Here is a 26,500-nt window from a genome sequence, read left to right on the forward strand (position 1 = left end):
AGATCGGACGTCATGTCGTGTTTGGAGAGCCCCTGATGTGCCTAAACAGTGGAAACCCCCCACAAGTGACACCAATTTGTAAACTAGAACCCCAAGGAACTTATCTAGATGTGTGGTGAGCACTTTGAACCCAAAGTGCTCCGCAGAAGTTTATAACATAGATCCGTGAAAATAAAAAATCATATTTTTTCAGCAAACATGATCCTTTAGTCCCCAAATTTTTATTTTCCCAAGGGTAACAGGAGACGTTTGTTGTCCAATTTGTCCTGAATATGCAAATACCCCATTTGTGGGGAAAAAAAACTACTGTTTGGGCACATGTCGGTGCTCGGAAGGGAAGTAGTGACGTTTTGGAATGCAGACTTTGATAGAATGGTCTGCGGGCGTCATGTTCCGTTTGCAAAGCCCCGGATGTGCCTAAACAGTAAAATAAAAAACAAGTGACATCATATTGGAAACTAGTAAGTAAATTAGAAGTGCATGGAGGTGTGGTACAGTTTGAAGCAATCTTTCACACACAGGCCAGGTGTCGCATTGATAAATGGAGTCATTTTGTATTCCCCTTTTGTAACAAACACAGCACCTCTTTTGCGACCTTCCTTTTTTTTCCAGTTTGCGGGACCTCCCCCAGGAAATGCTGACCTGGTACGATTCGAGCACCTTCAGTTCTGGAAGTACTGGGGCCTTTCTGGTTTCCAAAGATTAAGGCCTTAATCACTACCTCCTGGAACTGAAGGTACGACGTAGCGGTCTGGCCTGCACTTTGTGACAGCAGGAAAGCGTTGAGCTTTGCCATTTATACGATGTGCACGGCCAGCTTTTTGTACTACACCCTGGCCTTTCTCAAAGTTCTGTACGGATGGAGGAGTTGATCGGAGAGATCAACGCCCCCCATGTTTTTGTTGTACCTCTGTACAGAGTCCGGTTTGCTGACCTGTGCAGAGTTACCTCGTACAGTGCCGAGGGCGGTGCCATCACCGTGTATAGCGTTCAATAAAAGGACATCCCCTTTTTTCCTTGTACTTGACCACCAGCAGGTGGTCGCTACATGGGGCTCTGCTGTCACCCCTTCTGAGCATCTGCCCAAGTAGCATTTTTGGGAGGCCTCGCTGATTTTTGTGGACAGTACTGCAGGCTGTGATACCTCGCGCAGAGAGGGATTTGAAAAGTGGGATGCTGGTATAAAAGTTATCGGAGTAGAGGTGATAACCTTTATCCAGCAGCAGGTGCACCAAATCCCACACAATTTTCCCACTCACTCCCAGGACAGGGAGATATTCAGGAGGTTCAATCCTGGTGTCCTTTCATTCGTAAACTCTAAACCTGTGGGTGTACCCTGAGGTACTCTCACACAGTTTGTAGAGTTTAATTCTGTACCTGGCCCTCTTGCTAGGCAGCTACTGACAGAATCTGAGCCTTCCCTTAAAATGACTTAAGCACTCATCCAGATGTCCCTTTAGGGCACATACACGTCAAACTTTTTGTTGAAGTTTTCGATGACCACCCGAACTTTGAACAGATAGTCAAAGTTGGGGTCATCTCGTGGGGACACCCTGCATTATCGGTATAATGCAGAAATTTGTGGATGGCCTCAAAACGCCTCCGGGCCATGACCAATCGGAACATCAACACAAAGTTCTGGCTTCTTCAGGATCCTCATGTGAAGGACCAGGTCCCAAAACTGCATTTCAACTGCCTCTACAGGAGACCAGTTAGAAAATGATGAATCACGGTTTTGTGCCAAAAATTGACGAGCATATAAATTAGTTTGGCCCACCATGAGGTTAAGAAAATCCTCAGAGAAAAAGACTTTGAAAAAGGGTAGTTCTCTGAGGCCGGTGGTGTCAAACTGGAGTCCTGATTCTTCCAAAAAATACAAGGAATCAGTGGCTCGTAATTTTCAGGGGGCAAGGTCCATATAGGGTCCGCAATGGGGTGCGCTGGTTCATCTTCTGGAATGGTGGGTGTTGCCTCATCTTCTGTCCTGGGACGTCTGCGTGGCGGTTTCACAGGACCCGAGGAGGAAGAGGATGAGGATGAAGAATCTGAGAAAGAAATGTGGGATCCTCTCCCTCGCTATCAGTTTCGGAGGCAAGGAAAGCATATGCCTCCTCCAGTGAATAGCACTGTTGGGACGGATGGGCAGGACTTTTTTTTTTTTTATGAATGTGGTGCTTGTGTCAAGTACTTTATTTTTAACTGTTTGTGTGTGTGGGGAGGGGATAGTTTTTGATGTAAACTTTTGTCTAAAAAGAAAAAGCTAAAAGAAAAAAAGCAAATAGGGAGAAAAAAATGCCTGTAAAAAGAAAAGTGTTAAACAGCAGCCACGAGCTCTGATGAGTGAAATGTTACACCTATCAAAGTTCGGCGGCTGCTGGATGTGAGCAAGGAGGTGGCGAAAGTAAGTTCTAAAACAGCAGGCACAAGCTCTGATAAGTCAACTGCGTTAATTATCAAAGTTCGGCGGCTGCCGAATGTGCGCACGGAGGTGGCGCATAGGGGATTGAGAAAGAAAAGCGAGCACGAGTGTTGATCAGTGAACTGCGTCACCAATCAACGCTTGGTGGCTGCTAAATGTGTGCACAGAGGCGGCGCAAAGTGGGCTGAAAAAGAAAAGCGAGCATGAGATCGCGGCTGCTAAATTTGAGAGGCGGCGTAAAGTGGGGGTGGAGGGGGGTAAAAAGAGGGGAAAGGACGGAGCCGGAGTTCCACCATTACTTGGTTTCACTCAGGCTCGAGCTCACGACATTTGCCAGCAGTCACACGCTTCAACTTCAGCTATCAGCCAGGGAGACACTTCACAATCTCCCTGGACTTCCAGCCTACGCAATAACCTGACCATCACCCTAGCGGAAGCCGGAGTTACTCCATCCTGGGACATCACTCCTCCTGCGCCATCGGGAGCCGGAGTTCCTCCATCATCGGATGTCACTCCTCCTACGTCACACAGCGGTGAGTGTTGCAAAGCCAATGATTAATCAATGTGTAACGGTGTTAACACAAGGGAGAATGTGCTAGCCTCAGCGATTAAGGAGCTAATTCAAAAACTTAACGCAACCATGTGGTCCAACAGACAATAGAACACTACAGTCAGCGAGCTTACACAAACATGCCTTTTCCTGTGGATTCAGTCCGCTAGGTGCACACATAGATCAAGAGACTCGACATAAAATATGTAATAACGATTATGTCGATATATGGTAATTATTGTCAGTCATAGAATCATAGAATCGTAGAGTTGGAAGGGACCTCCTGGGCCATCTGGTCCAACCCCCTGCTCAAAGCAGGATTCGCTAAATCATCCCAGTCAGATGTCTGTCCAGCCTCTGTTTGAAGACTTCCATTGAAGGAGAACTCACCACTTCTCGTGGCAGCCTGTTCCACTCATTGATCACTCTAACTGTCAAAAAGTTTTTTCTAATATCTAATCTGTGTCTCCTCCCATTCAGTTTCATCCCATTGCTTCTAGTCTTTCCTTGTGCAAATGAGAATAAAGTTGATCCTTCTTCAATGTGACAGCCCTTTAGATATTTGTAGACAGCTATTAAGTCTCCTCTCAGTCTTCTCTTTTGCAAACTAAACATTCCCAAATCCTGCAACCTTTCCTCATAAGACAGGGTTTGAAGACCGGTCACCATTCTGGTCGCTCTTTTCTGAACTTGCTCCAGTTTGTTGATGTCTTTTTTAAAATGTGGTGCCCAAAACTGGACACAATATTCCAGATGAGGTCTGACCAAAGAGGAGTAGAGGGAAATAATGACTTCACGTGAGTCAACCAACAGACCGTAGATAAGGAAAGATGCGAATGGGTATATGATAGAAACAGACCAAAAATAGCACAAACAGTGAATAACTGGTTACAGGCATTTGCAGTTCTGGGCTGCATTATGGGCCAGAAGCATCTGGAATGCTGCTCCGAATGACATATATCAAGATCTGATATATAATTCGTAGAAATTGCATGGCGGTTCCGCCTGGCGTTGATATGACGAGGAGTTCCACAGGCGGCTGGCCCTGCAGTCCTATTTAGGCTGGGGAGTAAAAGCGACAGATGTGTGGTTGCGACTGATGCGGTCACAGAAGCAGCCACCCTTTTCATCTGCGAGCACTAACTACTCCGCAGGTCAACACTCATTGGTCGTACGAAAACTATGGCTATTTAACGAGGAAAACTGTTGTTTCCACGTGTCATGTAGATGTAGACAAGACTGCTCAGCGTGCGGGGGGAGGGGGAGACATCCAGCTGCAAGCTGTACTCGTCAGGCAAACAGAGCGCATACGCGGCAAGCAACCCCAGTGAGCGTAACCACGATGGGCCCATGGCTAGACCTCTACCCCAATAAAGAAGCGACACAGCAACTACACTCCGGCTTTACAGACGGCTTTTTTATCCCCTACAAATTCAGTAGAACACCAAACCTGGCCGATAACCTAAAATCCGCTCGTAAATTCCCTGAAATTTTGAATCAAAAAATCAAAAGGGAGGTCGAACTAGGTAGAATGGCAGGCCCCTATAATTCGCTGCCGTTCAAAAATATCAAAATATCGCCATTAGGCATTATTCCTAAAAAGAACCCAGTAAATATCGTCTTATACATCATTTGTCACACCCAAAAGGCAAATCAGTTAACGACGCTATCCCCCCAGAGGAAGCGTCCGTGACTTATGCGTCGTTCAACAAGGCGGTAGAACTAGTCCGCGCAGCCGGGCCCAGCATCCTGCTAGCTAAATCAGACATAGAATCAGCATTCCGCCTTTTACCCATGCACCCCAAATGTTTCCACCTATTAGGATGCAAGGTGGACGAGCACTATTACTTTGATATGTGCTTGCCTATGGGATGTTCCATTTCGTGTCACTATTTCGAGCTACTCAGTAATTTCCTGGACTGGGTAGTCCGTTACGAAACAGGCAGCAACTCCGTGATTCATTACCTCGACGATTTTTTGTTCGTCGGCCCTAAAGACAAAAAAACTCTGCTCCTTCCTACTAGAAAAATTTTAATTTATATCACGGTATTTCAGCGTACCACTATCACCATAAAAACAGTCGGACCATGTAATGTACTGCCTTTCCTTGGTATAGAAATAGACACCAATTTGATGCAGATGTTGGAAGGCTTCTGTAAAGTAAAAAAGATCACGGTCCAACAGATACAGGCCTTACTGGGTCTACGGACATTTGCCAGCCAGGTAATGCCGGTCGGCAGAGCTTTCTCTCGCTGTTAATCTTTGGCAACCAAGGGCATTTCCCAGCCCGGCCCCAGAATTAGGTTTACTCGCTAGTTAAAAGCCGACTTATTAGTCTGGAAAACGTTCCTGCAATCATACAACAGCCATACATGTGTCATAGCAAAAGAATCATCAAGCAAAGACATAAGGCTGGCAGTAGGGGGGTGCAACAAAGAGGGTTTTGCAGCAATCTACAAAAACCAATGGTGCAAAGGCAGCTGGCTGGAGCTATGGACCACATCAAGCTGGGGGCGCGATCCAGCCATTTGGGAAATTTTTGCAATAGTAGCTTCAGTTGAGATATGAGATACTCAGTTGAGAAATGCGAACATTCAATTTCAAACGAAAAACATGAGAATCGGAAAGAGCTTGAACCATATGTCAGCTACATCCTTGCCCATACTCGCTCTTTTATGCCGGCTAGAGCTGCTATGTTTGGAAAACAATATCTGGTGTCGAACCACTTTAGTGGCAGAGGTAGACGATAATCTCACTGTTATCTTCCGTTTGGCAGGCCTTCAGAGTCCAGCTTCCCAATGCGCAACTTTCGGGTATTCAGTGTCCACCATCCCTATGGGACACAGTGGCCAATCACTGATGCCCTTAAACCGCGCCTCCATTACACCGGCTACCTGGCAGGTTTATGATAAGGCTTGGGAGGAGTGGTGCTCATTAATTCAGGGTAGGCCAGTCGATAAGTGCGACCGAGCAAGAGGCGAAGTGTCGATGGAATATTTGGTTCGGCTCAAGGAAAGAGGGGAGTCGGGTACATCGGCGCAATGGAAACTATGGGGAATAGCCTTTTTCTTTCAACTATTTGGGTGGGCTGATGCAACAAAGTTCTCTTTCATCAAACAAGCTGTTAAAGGCTGGAAAAGGCTTCAACCAAGTCAAGAATGTAGCCCCATTTCAGTGAGATTATTGCACAATATTATTTCTGTCACGACTGCGCCCGCGATCGCGGCCGAGCCGTCGCCTCCACGTTGACCGACCACGCCAACGTGGGGCGAGCGTCCCAGGTGGGGATGGAATGTGGACCCACTGGACCACAGGGGGGACCCGGGCCTACCCGGACTAGGGAAGAGTAGCGACCGGGGTCTGTGGCAGCCGAGCATGTGGACGAGGAGGCAGAACAACACGACACCGCACAACTTCAGGTATAGACATAAAGTTTGCTCAAAGTCAAAACAAAGTACATAAACAGAACATAATGCCAGGCTCCCGATTCCGCACATCAGGGAAGAGTAAACGTCTCAGGATAACAGACGAAGGAAGGAGGACATCATGGGTTGATGCAGTCCAGGGTTGTCTGGCACGGGCATACTAGGGCGGCCTCTTCCTCAGGCCTCAGGCATAGCACAGGCTCAGCAGGAGAACATCAGACACCGACTTAAGATGATGGCAGGGGTCATCACGGGATGATACAGTCCAGGGTCATCTGGCACGGGCATATCAGGATGGCCTCTCAGGCCTCAGGCATAGCACTGGCTCAGCAGGAGAACATCAGACACATACCCAGGACAGACGTCAGACGATGGCAGGAGTCATCACGGGTTGATGCAGTCCAGGGTCATCTGGCATGGGCATATCAGGACGGCCTATCTCTCAGGCCTCAGGCATAGCACTGGCTCAGCAGGAGAACATCAGACACATACCCAGGACAGACGTCAGACGATGGCAGGAGTCATCACGGGTTGATGCAGTCCAGGATCCTCTGGCACGGGCATACTAGGGCGGCCTCTCTCTCAGGCCTCAGGCGTAGCACTGGCTCAGCAGGAGAACATCAGATACCGATCCCAGAAGGACGTCACTGGGTGGACTTCAGGGAATTGGCGGAACATCGGGACACAGGCAGAGCATTAGGAACACGGACATCAGGACACCAGGATCACGGACATCAGGACACCAGGATCACGGACATCAGGACACCAGGATCACGGACATCAGGACACCAGGATCACGGACATCAGGACACCAGGATCACGGACATCAGGACACCAAGAACACGGACATCAGGAACACCAGGAACATGGACTGGACATCAGGACAAAGGCAGGGCATCAGGACTCGGATCTCAGATAGAGCACCAGCACACTGGCATTGGACTCCGGACATCTGGCAGCGATCGACAGGCTCCGGACATCAGGCTGCGGACATCAGCTCCGGACATCAGGCCGCAGTCATCAGGCTCCGGACCACTGGCAGCGATCGGCAGGCTCCGGACATCGGGCAGGGAAGCATAGGATCCAAACACCTGGCAGAGGACATCAGGCACAGCACATCTGGAAGAGGTCGTCAGACACCGGACATCAGGCCGCGGTCATCAGGCTCCGGATGAGAGGCCACGGTCATCAGCCTCTGGACATCTGGCAGCGACCTAGAAAGGAACCCAAGAAGTATGGTGCAAACTCCGCCGGGTTGGACTGGAACCGGCAGGGAATTGCACCAAATCCCCAGCTGAGCACAGAGTAGCAGAAACTCAACGGACACACCGGACTCCTACTTCCAAGATGAACCCAGTTTAAATCACAGCAAATCAGGTAGCAAAGAGTCACAGTCACTGGGCACAGGGTTCAAGACACGGAGGGACCTCAGGAACATCACACAGAGGACACAGTTCAAACAGGGTCAGATCCAGGGATAGATCCAGGATTCAGGAAACAAGACACAACATAGATGGGCCTGGATATGCAGCCTCCAGGAAGGGTGGTCTGGGTATTTCTGCCCCCAGAGCAGGCGGACAAACAAGACACAGTTCACACAGGGACGAAGAGCAACAGCTCCTCAGAACTGATCAGAATCAGAGCAGGAGCTGAACACACACTCACATGGCTAGGTTCAGGAACTCAATGCGAAGCTCTGGCAACGCTCCACAGGGCAGGTGTGGCCGTACGCACCCTAAGCAAGGCCAAACAGAAATCAGCATTGCAGAGGACACCTGGCGAGAGCTGCAAGCCTGAACACATGTGGTAAGCCATACATAATGGAAAGGACCTATACCTACGGATTGCTTTCCACAGCAGCAGCCAGGGACCGCACCAGTGGGTGGTCTTGCAAAGCAGCGGAGCCACACACGCATGTACGACTACGCAGCAGGGCAGGGAACTGAGCAGCATCCATAACGGTAACAGACAACAGTATCCCTGCTAATTAGGAGAGGAGCAAAGGGTTATTGCAGATGGGTCACCCTCCAGGGCAGTGGGGTACTCGGTACCGGGCCGGACTCTCAAAGGGGAATGTCACAGCAGCGGTGACCCGGTCCGTGGCCTTAGGCGCCCATGTAAAAGTGGCTAAGTGATGGAATAAAGTTTATGAGTGAATGATTCGTGACGCCACCTGTGGTGTTCGGCAATGAAAATATTAAGCCGACGCTGCAAACAGATCCTCTGAGACAGATGGTGTGGTGCAGCTATGAGGTTGTGGCCCTCCACAGGTAGGGCAGTAATCCCAGGGCAGTGAGGATAGGTGTTGAGGAAGAGGGTGCAGTGTCTGGCACAGGGATGAAGCAGTGCTGACGGGGTTGCAGGAAGAAGGCAAGGACACAACAGGGTGCAGTTTCTTTAACTTTACTTTGCTTGGCAAATGCAGTCCAGGGTCCAGATTACAGATGGCACAGAAGCTGGCTAGCCTTGAAGCAACTTAGGAATCTCTCTGTGCAGAAGGGTTGTGTAGTCTCCTTCCTAGCGCTTATTTTTAGGTACTTGCAGCACTGTGTTACACCGAAGTTCCACTTGCTTATTCTCTTTAGAACTCCCTCCTATGGCAGACAGCTGTAGCCTTCTTCTTCTGGCTCACACATCGCTGTTGTGCCTCCGAGTCTTATGTGGGAATAGAGCATTTACAGCTTCCTATTCCTCCGGTTTGTGTTGCAGGACCATCAGTGTCTGTACAGCCTTGGAGACCGGGCTCCAGATCATGCGCTATAGCTGGGAATGAGCCTGAACTCTCTGCTCAATCTCCCAGCTCTTCTCCTCCACATCCACACACGTTGCCCTCCTCACACGAACTCCTAATTTTCCCTTCCTGGCCCCCAGAGCGTAGCTCTTCCCCCAGTTTTGGTTCAGCAGAGCTCCCTCTGCTGGCCTGGAATGAGAACTGTGTTGTGTGTTGTGGTTAACTGTCAGAGAGATCCTTTATTGCTTCCAAGCATGACATCACACTCCCTAGGAGGAAGGCAATGCCACTGTGGCGACCATACTCCTGGGGGTGCCACATTCCCCCCTAGTGCAATTCAGTACTCCCAGACTGAAGAGAAAACATGTAAACATATGAACAATTATAAGTATAACAAGATTTCCAAGAGTGAAAAATACAAAAAACACAAAAAAAGAAAATTCCAAAGCTCAAAAATAGTCCTGATGACGATTAGTCCAAGCGTCAATGTCCATGGTCCAATTCCTGAGCAAGTTGGTAAACTATTTACAAGTAGAGCTTTGACCACACAGTCCTGTGGTCCAATTGTCCATTGAAACAAAATAAAATATCCAAAAAGTCTTACAGAGTCTCTGTAGGCACAAAACTTGAAACGTTGCATATTTACAGATTAACATTTACAAAACTTATCTATATGCGGAACCTTAGGGGTGGAATACCTTGGGTACTACGGACAGACCTGCGTAACACTGGTGTGGGTAAACTGGGTAGTAGCCGTCTACGGACTCTTAGACTCACCATGGGTATGACAGATTCACCACTGGCAGGGCACGGATTCTCTGGCTCCACTGCTGGTGTGGCATCTGCTACCTGAACCTCCTGATTTTTAGAGTTCTCTTGAGTCACTTCTTGTACTACCAGTTGGGGAAAGGTCAAAACTGGCACCACTATGGCATTATTTGCTCTAGTCCAATTTACAGGGAATTCTCCAAGTACAGTGCTGACCTTTTCTTCCTTGTCTATGGGTTGGATGTTGTTTTGCTCTTCCATTCTCTCTTTTAACTGGTCAGGGCACAATTTCAGATGATCTCTTGATACCGCTGCTGAGGTTTCTCCCCCATCCTTACTGATAAGGCACACCTTGGTGTTATCGAAGTTCAATGGCAAGATGGTGTAGGGTTCAGCTTCCCATTGGTCATCTAATTTATGCATCCTTCTTTTCCTCTTGAGGACTTGTTCTCCTGGTGACAAGGGAACTGCAGGTGCATGGTGATTGTAGTACCTTTCTTGTTTTTGTCTTGCCTGAGCTAGACTCTTTTCTACACACTCTTGTACTCTTCTGTACTGTTGCTGCCTCTCTGTGTCCCAGTCAGCATCTGGTGATGTCACCTCAGGTGTAAGGACTCCCATATCCAAATCAATAGGCAGCTTACCAGGCCTCTCATTAGGTAGGCTGGAGTGCAGTTGGTGGAATTCACAGGAATGTGGTTGTAGAGGTCTACCAGATCTGGCAACTTCTCTGGCCACAGATTCCTCTCTTCCAAAGGCAAGGTCTCCAGTAGGTCGATCACCACCTGATTCATCTTTTCACACATGCTATTGGTTTGTGGATGGTACGGTGTTGTCCTGATATTCTTGCAACCATACAAGTTACAGGACACTTCCGCCTCAAAGGCTGGACCTTGATCTGTAAACACTCGCTCGGGGTATCCGTGTGGTCGACAAAAGTGCTGTTGGAAGGCTCTGGCTGCTGTCCTGGCTGTTTGATCCTTGACAGGCACAACTACCAAGAATCTTGAGTAGTGGTCAACGATGGTAAGAGCATAAATGTAGCCTGAACGGCTTGGGACCAGCTTCACATGGTCCAGGGCAACCAATTCAAGTGGCTGTTTGGTTATTATTGGCTGCAAAGGAGTTCGCTGGCTTTTACGGTCCTTTCTGTGCAGGTTGCATTGTCCACACTCCCGGCACCAATTTTCAATGGCTTTCCTCATACCAGCCCAGTAGAATCTCTCCCGGAGCAAGGCTTCCAACTTCTTCCATCCGAAGTGTCCAGCTCCATTATGGTGTGCTTCCAAGACCATTGATGCTTCTCTCTTTGGGACTACTACCTGCCAGACCAACTCATGAGTGCGGGCATTGATACTCCTCCGACACAGCTTTCCTTCATAGATGAACAGCCGACCTCTTTCCTTCTACAACTGTTGGGTTTCTTCAGGAGCATCCAACTCTGGGCGTGAGTCAGCTTGTGACAGTAGCTCCTTCACCAGGCGGACTGCGGGGTCGCTATCCTGCGTTTCTGCCCAGTCATGATGAGGCAGTGGATTTAGGGTGGCCTCTTTCAAGCCACACCGTCTGTTTCTCACTCCTTGGGCACGTTGGGCCGCAATTGGCCGGTGGAAGGCAGGTAACTCGATTTCTTCAAGTGTCTCAGGGTCTTCTCCTGCATCTGGCAGATTAGGCATTCTGGACAGTGCATCAGCATTGGCGTTCTTGTGCCCTGCTCGGTACTTGATGGTGAATTCATAGTTAGACAACCGAGACATCCATCGCTGCTCCAGTGCACCTAGTTTTGCAGTTTCCAAGTGAGTCAACGGGTTGTTGTCCGTGAAGATGGTAAACTTGGCTGAAGCTAGGTAATGCTTGAATCATTCAGTCACAGCCCAGACTATGGCAAGGAACTCCAGCTTGAAGGAACTGTAGTAGTCAGGGTTCCTTGTTGTGAGTTCATTTTCCCCTTCATTACTGAGGCCCGAGGAACTCCCTCTTCTGGTAAAGAAAGGTAGTGAGCCTGATTATCAAACACCTGAGGCTGATGATGATGACTGGCTGAGTGGAGTTACTGACTGGATATAAGGCTGCCGACGCCCTTCTGCCCTGCGGGTGATTTCTCTGTGGGATCCTTGGAGACCAGTCTGAATTCCTGCTCCTCTAAAGCTAAGTTTGCTGCTCGGCCTTTTGCATTGTGCTTTGACTTTGTTTTGCTTTGTTTTTCTGTATTTCTGCCATTCCCTGCTGGGGTGTGCTGAATTCCTTTAGCTCTGTCTTCTGAAAATACCTGAGTGCTGATTTAGTTTTTGAAGCCTAGCTGCTTCAGGGCCTTTTTCATGTCAGCTTGTTGGCTTATGTCTTTGATAGGGTTTTGGCGGATTGCAGACAGCAGCCTTCCTGTCCTTTCCTATCTAGGTAGTTTTGGGGCCCCGTCTTTGCTCAGTCTATCTTTCTGTCTGTGTTAGTGTTTTCATCTTGCTTCACCGTCATTGTATGTTGGGGGCTGCCTATTGCTTTGGGGTCTGCTCTGGGGCAGTTTAGATTTCCCCTTTCTTTCTTTAGGCCTATTTAATTCTCCGGCTGTGATCGAGGGGTCTAGGGCATTGTAGGAACCCCCCACGACTACTGCTAGTTGTGTTGATAGGTTCAGGGGTCTGCAATCTGATAGTTGCCAACTTCTCTGGTTTTCTGGACTTAGCTTGTATTTCTGTTTTTGCCTCCTACGGTGACTCATTCATAACAGAATCACCTGCCATACCGCAGATCCTAGGGTACTCAGTAGCAGGAAAGAATTGTCAAAAAAAAAAAAAAAAAAGTGTGTATATTTTTTCCTCTATATCTCTGAGGCCGTAGGGGGAATTTTTTTTTTCTCTCAATGGAGATAAAGCAATTGTCTGATCGTGTGGAGCAGCTCGCTGCGGAAGTGCGGGGAATGTCCGCCTACCTTGCTCATTCACATGCTGCTGAACCAAAGATTCCTACACCTGATGTATTTTTTGGGGATCGGTCTAAATTTTTGAATTTCAAAAATAATTGTAAATTATTTTTTGCCTTGAAGCCTAACTCGTCAGGGAGCTCCGCGCAGCAGGTTAAAATTGTCATCTCTTTGCTGCGTGGCGATCCCCAGGATTGGGCGTTTTCTTTGAAACCAGATGATCCTATTCTGACTAATGTGAACGCATTTTTTCAGGCCTTGGGGTTGTTGTATGACGAACCTAATGCCATTGATCAGGCTGAAAAGACCCTGCTGGCATTGAACCAGGGTCGTGAGTCTGCAGAATTGTACTGTCAAAAATTCCGAAAGTGGGCAGTACTTACTACCTGGAATGATAATGCCTTGGCTGCTCTCTTTCGGAAGGGGTTGTCAGAAGCCGTAAAAGATACTATGGTGGGATTTCCTGTTCCCTCTGGTCTTGACGATTCTATGTCATTAGCCATTCAGGTTGATCGGCGTTTGCGCAAACGCAAAGCTGCACGAGAGCTGTTGCCACCTGTTGAACAAATGTCTGAACCTATGCAATGTGATAGAGTTTTTTCCAGAGAGCAGCATCAGGAGTTCAGAAGGCGTAATAAGTTGTGTTTTTTCTGTGGAGATGCCTCGCATATTATTTCTGTCTGTCCTAAACGAGAGAAACGCTTTGCACACACGTTTTCTGTTGGGGGTGTTCAACCCAAGTTTCTTCTGGCTATTACTCTGATCTGCTCCCTGTCCACATTTTCCGCCAAGGCTTTTGTGGATTCGGGAGCAGCCCTAAACCTAATGGACTTGGATTTTGCTAAACGTTGTGGATTTCCGATGACACCTCTACAGACGCCTATCCCTTTGAGGGGGATTGATGCTACTCCTTTGGCTAAAAATAAACCTCAGTTTTGGACCCAGGTGGTAATGCGGGTCGCCCCAGACCATCAAGAAAATTGCAGATTTTTGGTGTTGCATAATCTGCATGATACTATTGTTCTGGGGTTTCCCTGGTTACAAATTCATAATCCAGTTTTGGATTGGAAATCTGTGTCTGTGGTGAGTTGGGGTTGTCGGTGTGCCTTTAGTGACGCTCCGGTGTTTTCCACCTCTCCTCAGTCGCATGATGTTCCTGATTATTTGGCAGACTTTTATGATGTATTTAGTGAGAATGAGTCTGCGTCTCTGCCTCCTCATAGGAGTTATGACTGTGCAATTGAACTGAGCCCGGGGTGTAAATTTCCCAAGGGTCGGCTCTTCAATTTATCTGTACCCGAGCACGAGGCTATGCGATCCTATATTAAGGAGGCGTTGGAGAAGGGTCATATTAGACAATCCTCGTCACCCTTAGGTGCCGGGTTTTTTTTTCGTAGCCAAAAAGGATGGATCATTATGACCTTGTATTGATTATCGTGCCCTCAACAAAATTACTGTTAAATATCAGTATCCGTTACCCCTGATTTATTCTCCAGAGTTAAAGGTGCTTGCTGGTTTACCAAGCTTGACCTCAGGGGGGCGTATAATCTTATTCGCATTAAGCATGGGGATGAATGGAAGACGGCGTTTAATACTCCGGAGGGACATTTTGAGTACCTGGTGATGCCTTTTGGGCTCACTAATGCCCCTTCTGTCTTCCAGTGCTTCATGAACGATATTTTCCGAGATTTTGTCGATAAATTTTTGATTATCTATCTGGATGATATTTTGATCTTCTCCAAGGATTGGGATTCTCATGTGGAACATATTCGGACTGTTCCGGATCTTGAGGGAGAATTCCCTGTATGTCAAAGGATCTAAATGCCTTTTTGGAGTACAGAGGATTTCTTTTTTGGGATTTATTTTGTCCCCGTCAACTATTGAAATGGACCCGGCCAAGGTACAGGCCATTTACGATTGGGTTCAGCCCACTTCTTTCAAGGCCCTCCAGAAGTTTTTGGGTTTTGCTAATTTTTATCGGAAATTTATAGCAAAATTTTCTAGTATTGCCAAGCCATTGACTGATTTGACTAAGAAGGGTGCTGATGTGTTAAATTGGTCTCCGGAGGCTGTTTCTTCCTTTCAGGAGCTGAAGCGAAGATTCCCCTCCGCCCCGGTTTTGCGGCAACCTGATGTCTCACTTCCATTCCAGGTAGAGGTGGATGCTTCTGAGATTGGTGCAGGAGCTGTTTTATCCCAAAAGGATCCTGTAACATCTAAAATGAATCCCTGTGCTTTCTTTTCCCGAAAGTTCTCTCCATCTGAACGTAACTATGATGTGGGGAATCGGGAACTGTTGGCCATGAAATGGGCATTTGAGGAGTGGAGACATTGGTTGGAGGGAGCTAAGCATCAAGTCGTGGTCCTCACTGACCACAAGAATTTGAAATTTGATTTACCTAGAGTCGGCTAAGCGCTTGAACCCTAGACAGGCTAGGTGGGCCTTGTTTTTTTACACGTTTTGATTTTGTGGTTTCTTTTCTTCCTGGAACGAAGAATGTCAAGGCAGACGCCCTCTCTAGGAGCTTCTTTGCTGATTCTCCTGTGGTGACCAAGCCTGCTACCATCTTAGGCGAAGGGGTAGTTCTTTCTGCCATCTCGCCCGATTTGAGACGTGCTCTGGAAGGTTCCAGGAGGACAAACCTGAGCGTTGTCCCAGTGGAAAGTTGTATGTTCCTGACCAGTGGAAGAAGAGTGATGTCTGAAGTTCATTGCTCTGCTTTGGCTGGTCATCCAGGTATTTTTGGTACTAGAGATCTGGTGAGTCGGTTTTTTTTGGTGGCCCTCCTTGTCTCGTGATGTCAGGATTTTTGTGCAGTCCTGTGGGACATGCTCCCGGTCTAAATAGTGTTCTCGCTCTAGTGGGTTGTTGATGCCTTTGCCTGTCCCCAAGAGGCCATGGACCCATATTTCAATGGATTTCATCTCTGATATGCCTGTCTCTCAAAGGATGACTGTTATTTGGGTGATTTGTGATAGGTTCTCTAAGATGGTTCACCTTGTACCACTCCCTAAGTTGCCGTCTTCCTCTGAGTTGGTGCCCCTGTTTTTACAACAGGTGGTTCGTTTGCACGGGATTCCTGAGAACATTGTATCTGACAGAGGAGTCCAGTTTGTCTAGATTTTGGAGAACTTTCTGTTCCAGGCTGGGAATTCAGTTGTCCTTCTCCTCTGCTTTTCACCCTCAGACCAATGGGCAGACAGAGAGAACAAACCAGACCTTGGAGTCATATTTGAGATGTTTTATTTCTGCTGATCAGGATGATTGGGTTTCATTTTTGCCCTTGGCCGAATTTGCTTTAAATAATAGAGCTAGTTCTGCCACTTTGATGTCACCTTTTTTTGTAACTGGGTTTCATCCTCGATTTTCTTCAGGGCAGGTGGAGCCCTCTGCCTGCCCAGGTGTTGACACTGTGGTGGAGAGAATGCACCAGATCTGGGACCAAGTGGTGGATAAGTTATCTCTCTCCCAGGAAAAGGCCCAGCGGTTTTCCAACCGACATAGGACCATTGGTCCCCAGTTTAAGGTTGGTGATATGGTGTGGTTATCATCAAAAAATATTGCTATGAAGGTGGCTTCTCCTAAGTTTAAGCCTAGATTTATTGGACCTTACAAGATTTTGGAGATTATTAATCCGGTCTCTTTTCGTTTGGCTCTTCCTGTCACATTTAAAATCCATAATGTGTTCCATAAATCTTTGTTGAAGAGGTTTGTTGAACCTGTTGTTCCGGGGGTGGCACCCCCAGACCCTGTATTGGTTGAAGGTAACATGGAATATGAGGTAGAGAAAGTACTGGATTCCCGTCTGGCTAGACGGAGACTCCAATATTTGGTTAAGTGGAAGGGTTATGGCCAGGAGGATAATTCCTGGGTCTCTGCCTCTGATATTCATGCCAAAAGATTGGTGCGTGCCTTTCATCAGGCTCACCCTGATCGCCCTGGTGGCGTAGTTGAGGGTTCGGTGACCCCTCCTCAAGGGGGAGTTACTGTTGTGAGTTCATTTTCCCCTTCATTACTGAGGCCCGAGGAACTCTCTCTTCTGGTAAAGAAAGGTAGTGAGCCTGATTATCAAACACCTGAGGCTGATGATGATGACTGGCTGAGTGGAGTTACTGACTGGATATAAGGCTGCCGACGCCCTTCTGCCCTGTGGGTGATTTCTCTGTGGGATCCTTGGAGACCAGTCTGAATTCCTGCTCCTCTAAAGCTAAGTTTGCTGCTCGGCCTTTTGCTTTGTGCTTTGACTTTGTTTTGCTTTGTTTTTCTGTATTTCTGCCATTCCCTGCTGGGGTGTGCTGAATTCCTTTAGCTCTGTCTTCTGAAAATACCTGAGTGCTGATTTAGTTTTTGAAGCCTAGCTGCTTCAGGGCCTTTTTCATATCAGCTTGTTGGCTTATGTCTTTGATAGGGTTTTGGCAGATTGCAGACAGCAGCCTTCCTGTCCTTTCCTATCTAGGTAGTTTTGGGGCCCCGTCTTTGCTCAGTCTATCTTTCTGTCTGTGTTAGTGTTTTCATCTTGCTTCACCGTCATTATATGTTGGGGGCTGCCTATTGCTTTGGGTTCTGCTCTGGGGCAGTTTAGATTTCCCCTTTCTTTCTTTAGGCCTATTTAATTCTCCGGCTGTGATCGAGGGGTCTAGGGCATCGTAGGAACCCCCCACGGCTACTGCTAGTTGTGTTGATAGGTTCAGGGGTCTGCAATCTGATAGTTGCCAACTTCTCTGGTTTTCTGGACTTAGCTTGTATTTCTGTTTTTGCCTCCTACGGTGACTCATTCATAACAGTTCCTTTCAGTGGGACGAAGCTTCCTGCTGGCGTAGGAGATCACTCTTTCTTTGCCATTCTGTACCTGTGACAGTACTGCTCCCAGTTCCACGTTGCTGGCATCAGTATACAACACAGAGGGTTGGTCATAATCTGGGTAGGCCAGAACTTCATCTCCTGTGAGAGCCATCTTCAGTCGAGTGAAGGACCTCTCCAGCTCCTCATTCCATTCGAATCTAGGACTCTGCTCTCTGGCCTTCTTGGGCTGACCCACCAGAAGATTTTGCATAGGAGTGGCTATCTCAGTGAAGCCTTTGATGAACCTTCGGTAGTAGCCTACCAGCCCGAGGAATTGACGTACTTCATGGAGGTTGCTGGGCTTCTGCCAGTCCCGGATGACTGACTTTGTCAGGGTCCGGTGCCACACCTGCTGCACTCACTACATGACCAAGGTACTGAACCTTGGGCTTCAGGAGGTGGCATTTGGAAGGCTTCACCTTCAGGCCAAAGTTGGACAAGGCTTCAAACACCTCAGCCAGGTGCTTCAGATGGTCTTCATAAGTTTTGGAGAAAACAATAACATCATCCAGGTACAACAAGACTGTCTCAAAGTTCTTGTGTCCAAGACAGCACTCCATCAGAGATTGGAATGTCCCAGGGGCGGTGCAGAGCCCGAATGGCATGTAGTTGAACTCGCAGAGACCCATTGGTGTAGTAAATGCTGTTTTATCCTTGTCTGCGTCTGCCACGGGAACCTGCCAATACCCACTAGTGAGATCTAAGATGGAAAAATAGTTAGCAGTTTTAAGTGCAGCTAATGACTCCTCAATTCTGGGTAATGGGTAGGCATCCTTATGTGTAATGCTGTTAATTTTTCTGTAATCAACACACATTCTCATGGTACCATCTTTCTTTTTCACAAAGACTATTGGAGCTGCCCAGTGGCTACAACTGTCTCTGATCACCCCAGCCTCCTTCATTTCCCGCAACATACTTTTGGCACACTGGTATTGTGTTGGGGGTATAGGCCGGTACCTTTCTTTTATGAGTGGATGATCTCCAGTGGGGATATGGTGTTGAACCCCTTTTGCCTTCCCAAAATCTAGAGGGTGTTTACTGAATACCCGCTCATACTCCTGAGTCACTTGGTAAACCCCACTCTTTTGGTATGAAGGGGTGGAGTCAGTCCCCACCTGCAGCTGCTGACACCACTCCTCCCACTGCTTTACAGAGCCATTGTCCTCCACCTGGTCGGATGAGACCAAGGGCTCTGCTGCCCGTATTGCATTGTTACTGACAGTAAGCAGCTTAGCAACTGTGGCATACCGAGGTATTGTGGCCTCCTCCCCACAATTCAAGAGGCGTACAGGTACTCTCCCTTTGCGAACATCAACTACCCCTCTGGCTGTCAGGACAGTGAGCCGGCTGTCAGAGTACACTGGTTCTACCAATGCCTGGTAATCTTTTCCACCAAATCAACATTTCACACCTGGGGGTTATTGCAATGGGGAAAGAATCACTCACTCTGACGCTGCCAATTTCTCCGCCAGAGAGTTCTACCTGCTGTCTTTGCATCAGGGCCTTCATCTCCTTCTGCAGGACTCATTGTTTACTGGAACCAGCAGTCTCAGCCACCTGTTGCAACAAGACAATAACCTCGGAAAGACAATTTTCAATCACATTGGTACCTAGAGTCATCATTGGGTTACATTCTCGGCGATCAATATCTACAACTATCAGACCTTGAGACTTTAACTCTACTCTACCCACTTTAACAGTAATTTCTTTACATCCCACTTGCGGTAAAGACTGACCATTACTGGCAACTACTGCGAGTTCATCACTTGGGCCGCGAGTAAGTTCAGAATCAGCCCAATACTGCTTGTAAAGGATATAGGGCATAGTTGTCACATGGGAGCCAGTGTCCAGCAAAGCGTTCATGGGGATCCCGTCAATCACCACTGGGAGGACTGGTCTCCCTCCAACATACTTGGCTCGCCAGTTCTTTGGGCCTTGTGGTCCTACGCCTGGAGGTTGGCCCTCAGCCCCATGGGTTGCTCGTTTAAATAACAATCTTGCAAGGTGGCCTGCCTTGTGGCAGTGACGACAGATGGGACGTCCGTCCTGGTCATAGCGATCATTGTTCCTTCCTCGGAGTGGCGGGATCCTCTTCTTTAGCGACAGGACATCCTCTGGACTGGAGGCGAGCTGGATCTTTTCCTTGGAGGATACCTGCAGGGACTGCACAGTTTTAGCAAGTGCAGCCATACCTTTGGTCAACTCCTGGACCTGAAGACGCAGTTCTGCAGATGGATCTTTGTCCAGAGTCTGTGCATCAGCCTCCACAGGGATGGAAGGGAAAGATGTTGCTTCCCGGTGGTATGTAATCGCTGGGCGCCTAGGGGGCGCTGGACAGCTGACATTTGGTTCATGCAGCACCCGGATAGCCCTGTCTTTGAAATCAGCAAAGTCTAGGTCAGGGTTTTGTAGGGCTATGATGCGCAGCTGTGCTCTGTGGGTACTGGATAGGAGTCCCTCAATGAATTGCTCCTTTAACAGTCCATCTCCATCTTTCACATTGTCTGGATCAATCTGCTTGATAGCTCACAGTGCCTCTTGCAGGTTAAGAGCATAGTCCCGTATACTGTCCTGCGCTCTCTCCTTACACCCAAAGAATCTCATCTTGATTTCAGCAGCAGCGCGGGTGTCAAAGGTGCTTCTTAGCTTAGCCAGGATCTTTTTAACAGTCTCTTTATCAGTGTCCTGCCAGGATTTTACTTCCCTCTGTGCTGCTCCTGTTAGCTGCCCAATAAGGATGTTCACCTTCTGGCTTTCATACAGAGGATACACTTCAAACAAACTGCACAGTCTCTCTTTGAAGTCACTCAGGGTATGTGACTTCCCTGAATACTGCGGTAGCCATGCTGCTCCCGGTATGTAAGGCATAGACAGTGGCATTATGGGGACCGCTGCGGTGGGTGCTATTGGAGCCGCAGCCGCGTTGGGCCCTGCATCTCGAGGCGCTGAGGGGTTGGCGGGGGCGTCCGCCGCTGCATCGGCGCGTGCCTCTGACATTCTCTTCCCCCCCCTAGTTAACGTTAGCCAGGCCCCAGGGATGAGCAGGCTTACAGGCTGCAGGCCTCAGCTCCTCACTTCTCACGCGCTGTCCTCTTCCCGCGCGGTACTTCACTGTTTCGTGCTCCTCGGCAGGCTCCGCCTAAGATGGCCCGCCTCTTTGAGTTCCTGTGCGCGCCAAGCAGCGGGATAATGGCGGCAATGGTACAAACAGTCTAATGCACACAACACAGTCCCTGGCACACAGGACCCGGGGACACCGGGCTCCGTAAATCCTGTTCGTGACGCCAAAATAGGTCACCCTCCAGGGCAGTGGGGTACTCGGTACCGGGCCGGTCTCTCAAAGGGGAATGTCACAGCAGCGGTGACCCGGTCCGTGGCCCTGGGCACCCATGTAAAAGGGGTTAAGTAATGGAATAAAGTTTATGAGTGAATGATTCATGACGCCACCTGTGGTGTTCGGCAATGAAGATGTTAAGCCGACGCTGCAGACAGATCCTCTGGGACAGATGGTGTGGTGCAGCTATGAGGTTGTGGCCCTCCACAGGTAGAGCAGTAATCCCAGGGCAGTGAGGATAGGTGTTGAGGAAGAGGGTGCAGTGTCTGGCACAGGGATGAAGCAGTGCTGACGGGGTTGCAGGAAGAAGGCAAGGACATAACATGGTGCAGTTTCTTTACCTTTACTTTGCTTGGCAAATGCAGTCCAGGGTCCAGATTACAGATGGCACAGGAGCTGGCTAGCCTGGAAGCAACTGTGTTACACTGAAGTTCCACTTGCTTATTCTCTTTAGAACTCCCTCGTATGGCAGACAGCTGTAGCCTTCTTGTTCTGGTTCACACGTCACTGTTGTGCCTCCGAGTCTTATGTGGGAATAGAGCATTTACAGCTTTCTATTCCTCCGGTTTCTGTTGCAGGACCATCAGTGTCCGTACAGCCTTGGAGACCGGGCTCCAGATCATGCGCTAAAGCTGGGAATGAGCCTGAACTCTCTGCTCAATCTCCCAGCTCTTCTCCTCCACGTCCACACACGTTGCCCTCTTCACACAAACTCCTCATTTTCCCTTCCTGGCCCCCAGAGAGTAGCTCTTCCCCCAGTTTTGGTTCAGAGCTCCCTCTGCTGGCCTGGAATGAGAACTGTGTTGTGGTTAACTGCCAGAGAGATCCTTTATTGCTTCCTAGCATGACATCACACTCCCTAGGAGGAAGGCAAAGCCACTGTGGCGACCATACTCCTGGGGGCGCCACACAGACATGCAGAGTAACGCTGGGGAAGCAAAATACAAACACACCGGCGTTACAATTTCAATATCCCCATCGGTATGCAAGTCGCAATACGAGGCGATACTCGCATCAGCAGCTTTCGCTATTGCTTTTTTCGAGGCATTATGCATCAGCAAGTTGTTGCCACTGTCAAAACATGGGTCGGAAGGCGGTTTAATTAACGAGGACATAGTCATATGCAGCAACGCTGTGCGCATTCGAGTGCAAAAATCCAAGTGCGATCCCACCAGCAGGGGTACGTGGGTCCTCGTTAACTCAGCAGATGGCCTAGTATTGCCCACTAAAAATAGTCAAAAGATACGCGGTAATAAGACAAGAAAGCAGATTTTTTCTCTGTCACACAGACAGGTCCCCCTCTTACCAAGTATCAATTTCAAGCAATTTTCAAGTTATGCTTAGAGAAAACCAGCGCTAATCTGAAGGAATACGGGACACATTCTTTCCGAATCGTGGCAGCCACAGAGGCAGCTAGGGCAGGAGTATTGGAGGCCGAAGTGCAGAGAATTGGGTCGATGGAAATCTGCATGCTTCGCCAGATATACAAGACCTGATTTGCTGAAGTAACACATTTTATCTTTTACAAGAGTAGAAGTTTGGGTTTTAGGACATTCATATGTCTACTGGGTGGAAAAAAGGGCCAAGCTTCAGCCTGGAGGAAAAAAAATCTAAGCATCCCGGGTCTAGAAGTCATCAGTAGAGGTATCAGAGGGCTCCAATGGCAGCAGTTGTTCCGACAGATAGTTGACATCTTCAGGAGGGCTAAACACCCGGTAATAATAGTGATACACGCTAGTCGCAATGATATCGGCAAACGCAAAATCACCGAACTTTACACAGTGATGACAACAGACATCGAACGTTTTACCTGTTTATTCACAGATATGGTATTGGTGTGGTCAGAGATTATACCACGAGCTGTCTGGCAGGGTGCAGGAGATGAAAAAGTCTTAGTTACTCACCGGTTAACGGTATTTTTCGGAGTCCATGACAGCACCACCTGAGAGAGGGGATCCGCCCTTCAGGAACAGGAAACCTACAGATACAAAAGGGCGGCACCTCTCCCACGCATCAGTTGGATTACAGAGCACAAGAGGACCACAATGGTTAATAGCATAATTTATATACAGTACTTTACACAACTATTCTTTACCGGTGTACATACAAGAGGAAGAAGTGAACACCCAAATTTAAACTAAAGGGAGGGAATATACGGGTGCTGTCATGGACTCCGAAAAATACCGTTAACCGGTGAGTAACTAAGACTTTATTCGGTCGTCCATGACAGCACCACCTGAGAGATTTACAGAGAGTAATAACTATTTTAGGGAGGGACTACAGCCTGCAGTACCCTTATACCAAAAGAGAGGTCTGTGGAAGCACCCAAGTCTAGCCTATAATGATTATAAAAGGTGCTCGGAGAGGACCAAGTAGCCGCCTTACATATCTGGTCAATGGAAACTTCTGATCTCTCGGCCCACGAGGACGCCATGGCTCTGGTGGAATGCGCCCTCACTTTTGCAGGTGCCGGTCTGCCCTTTGAGGTGTATGCAATTGAAATAGCCTCTCTAATCCACCTAGCTAGTGTATTTTTTGACACTCTACAGCCTTTCCTGGGACCTTGATGGGAGATAAATAGGGCATTCTCCTTTTTCCAGGGGTCAGTAGCCGCTAGATATTCTTTAAGGCATTCTCTAACGTCTAAGGTGTGTAATTTCTCTTCCTTCTCATTAGCTGGATTAGGGAGGAAGGATGGAAGGACTATTTCCTGTGTTCTATGAAAGCTAGAAACTACCTTCGGTAAGTACGCCGGGTCAGGTCTGAGTATTACCCTATCGTCCTTAAACTGTAAATAAGGAGGACGCCTAGATAATGCCTGGATGTCGCTTACTCTACGAGCTGAGGTTAGAGCTACCAGGAAGGCTACCTTGAGGGACAGGTTTTTTATAGAGGCTGATGAGATGGGTTCGAATGGAGCTTCTGTCATGGCTGTGAGGACTAGGTTCAGGTCCCATGGCATGAATCTATCCTTCACCACTGGCCTGGATCTACCTGCTGCCTTGATGAATCTACTGATCCAGTAATTACCCGCGATGTTGCAGCTAAAGAGGGCCCCCAAGGCTGAAACTTGTACTTTGAGGGTACTAGTGGAGAGCCCCATTTCTAGACCTTTCTGAAGAAATTCTAAGATTTGATTTATAGGAGCCGAACCCCCAGCGACTACTCTAGAGTTCTTTAGGAATCTCTTCCAAATTCTGACATAGATCTTGGTAGTAGTGATCTTTCTACTTTTAAGTAGAGTGTCAACCAGGTCTGGGGAGAAGCCTTTATCTTTCAGCAGTGTCCGTTCAAACTCCACGCCGTCAGATGTAGGCCAGCCACCTGAGGATGAAAGACTGGGCCCTGGGATAGGAGATCCGGGATCTCCGGCAGGACCCAAGGATCGGACACTGACATGGTCCTGAGGCATGAGAACCAAGCCCTCCTGGGCCAAAACGGAGCGATCACTATAACTTTCGCTCTGTCTCTCCTGATTTTCCTCACCACTAGAGGTAATAGCGATAGGGGAGGGAAGGCATAGGATAGCTCGAAATCCCACTTTATCAGCAAGGAGTCTACCGCCAGGGGGTCTTCTCTGGGATTTAGTGAGCAAAACTGTCTTACTTTCCTGTTTTCTTTGGTGGCGAAGAGATCTATCTCTGGCAGTCCCCACTTCTGTACAATCAGGTCGAAGATAGAGTTTTTTTAGGGACCATTCTCCTTGCCTTAACCCCTTCACTACCAAGGGTGGTTTGCACGTTAACTACCGGGCCAATTTTTACAATTCTGACCACTGTACCTTTATGAGGTCATAACTCTGGAACGCTTTCATGGATCCTGGTGATTCTGACATTGTTTTCTCGTGACATATTGTACTTCATGTTAGTGGTAAAATTGCATTCAAATAACTTGCGTTTATTTGTGAAAAAAACGGAAATTTGGCGAAAATTTTGAAAATTTCGCAATTTTCCAACTTTGAATTTTTATGCCCTTAAATCACAGCGATACGGCACACAAAAAACTTAATACATAACATTTCCCACATGTTTACTTTACATCAGCACAATTTTGCAACCAAAATTTTTTTTTGCTAGGAAGTTATAAGGGTTAAAAATTGACCAGCGATTTCTCATTTTTGCAACACCATTTTATTTTTAGGGACCACTTCACATTTGAAGCCACTTTGAGGGGTCTATATGATAGAAAATACCCAAAAGTGACACCATTCTAAAAACTGCACCCCTCAAGGTGCTTAAAACCACATTCAAGAAGTTTATTAACCCTTTAGGTGCGTCACAGGAATTTTTTGAATATTAAAAAAAAAATGAACATTTAACTTTTTTTCACAAAAAAAATACTTCAGGTTCAATTTTCTTTATTTTACCAAGGGTAACAGGAGAAATTGGACTGCAAAAGTTATTGTGCAATTTGTCCTGACTACGCTGATACCTGATATGTGGGGGGGAACCACTGTTTCGGCGCATGGCAGAGCTCAGAATGGAAGGAGCGCCGTTTGACTTTTTCAATGCAAAATTGGCTGGAATTCAGATCGGACGCCATGTCACGTTTGGCGAGCCCCTGATGTACCTAAACAGTGGAAACCCCCCCAAGTGACCCCATTTTGGAAACTAGACCCCCCAAGGAACTTATCTAGATATGTGGTGAGAACTTTGAACCCACAAGGGCTTCACAGAAGTTTATAACGTACAGCGGTACAATTAAAAAATCATATTTTTTCCACAAAAATGATCTTTTCACCCACAATTTTTATTTTTCCAAGGGTAACAGGACCCTAAAAGTTATTGTGCAATTTGTCCTGAGTACGCTGATACCCCATATGTGGGTGTAAATGACTATTTGGGCGCATAGCAGAGCTCGGAAGGGAAGCAGCGCCATTTGACGTTTTTGGCTAGAATTGAGATCGGACACCATGTCGCGATTGGAAAACCCCTGATGTACCAAAACAGTGGAAACTCCCCACAAATGACACCATTTTGGAATCTAGACCCCCCAAGGAACTTATCTAGATGTGTGGTGAGAACTTTGAACCCCCAAGGGCTTCACAGAAGTTTATAACGTACAGCAGTACAATTAAAAAATCATATTTTTTCCACAAAAATGATCTTTTCACCCTCAATTCTTATTTTTCCAAAAGTAACAGGACCCTAAAAGATATTGTGCAATTTATCCTGAGTACGCTGATACCCCACATGTGGGTGTAAACCACTATTTGGGCGTATGGCAGAGCTCGGAAGGGAAGCAGCGCCATTTGACGTTTTTGGCTGGAATTGAGATCGGACACCATGTCGCATTAGGAAAGCCCCTGATGTACCAAAACAGTAGAAACCCCCCACAAATGACACCATTTTGGAAACTAGACCCCTCAAGGAACTTATCTAGATGTGTGGTGAGCACTTTGAACCCCCCAGTGCTTCACTGAAGTTTATAACGTCCGGGCGTGAAAATAAAAAAATCGTATTTTTTCCACAAACATGATCTTTTAGTCCCCATTTTTTTATTTTCCCAAGGGT

General features: G+C 47.7%; 1 protein-coding gene across 2 annotated transcripts in view; it reads right to left on the reverse strand.

Moving 5' to 3' along the window:
* Positions 1 to 26,500, reverse strand: part of LOC141048586 (uncharacterized) — a 142,787-nt gene that overhangs the window by 33,035 nt on the left and 83,252 nt on the right. The gene's annotated exons all lie outside the window — the stretch shown is intronic.

The sequence above is a fragment of the Dendrobates tinctorius genome, unplaced genomic scaffold, assembly GCF_039654945.1.
Source record: "Dendrobates tinctorius isolate UK_male_01 unplaced genomic scaffold, ASM3965494v1 ptg000137l, whole genome shotgun sequence".
Classification (NCBI taxonomy): Eukaryota; Metazoa; Chordata; class Amphibia; order Anura; family Dendrobatidae; genus Dendrobates; species Dendrobates tinctorius.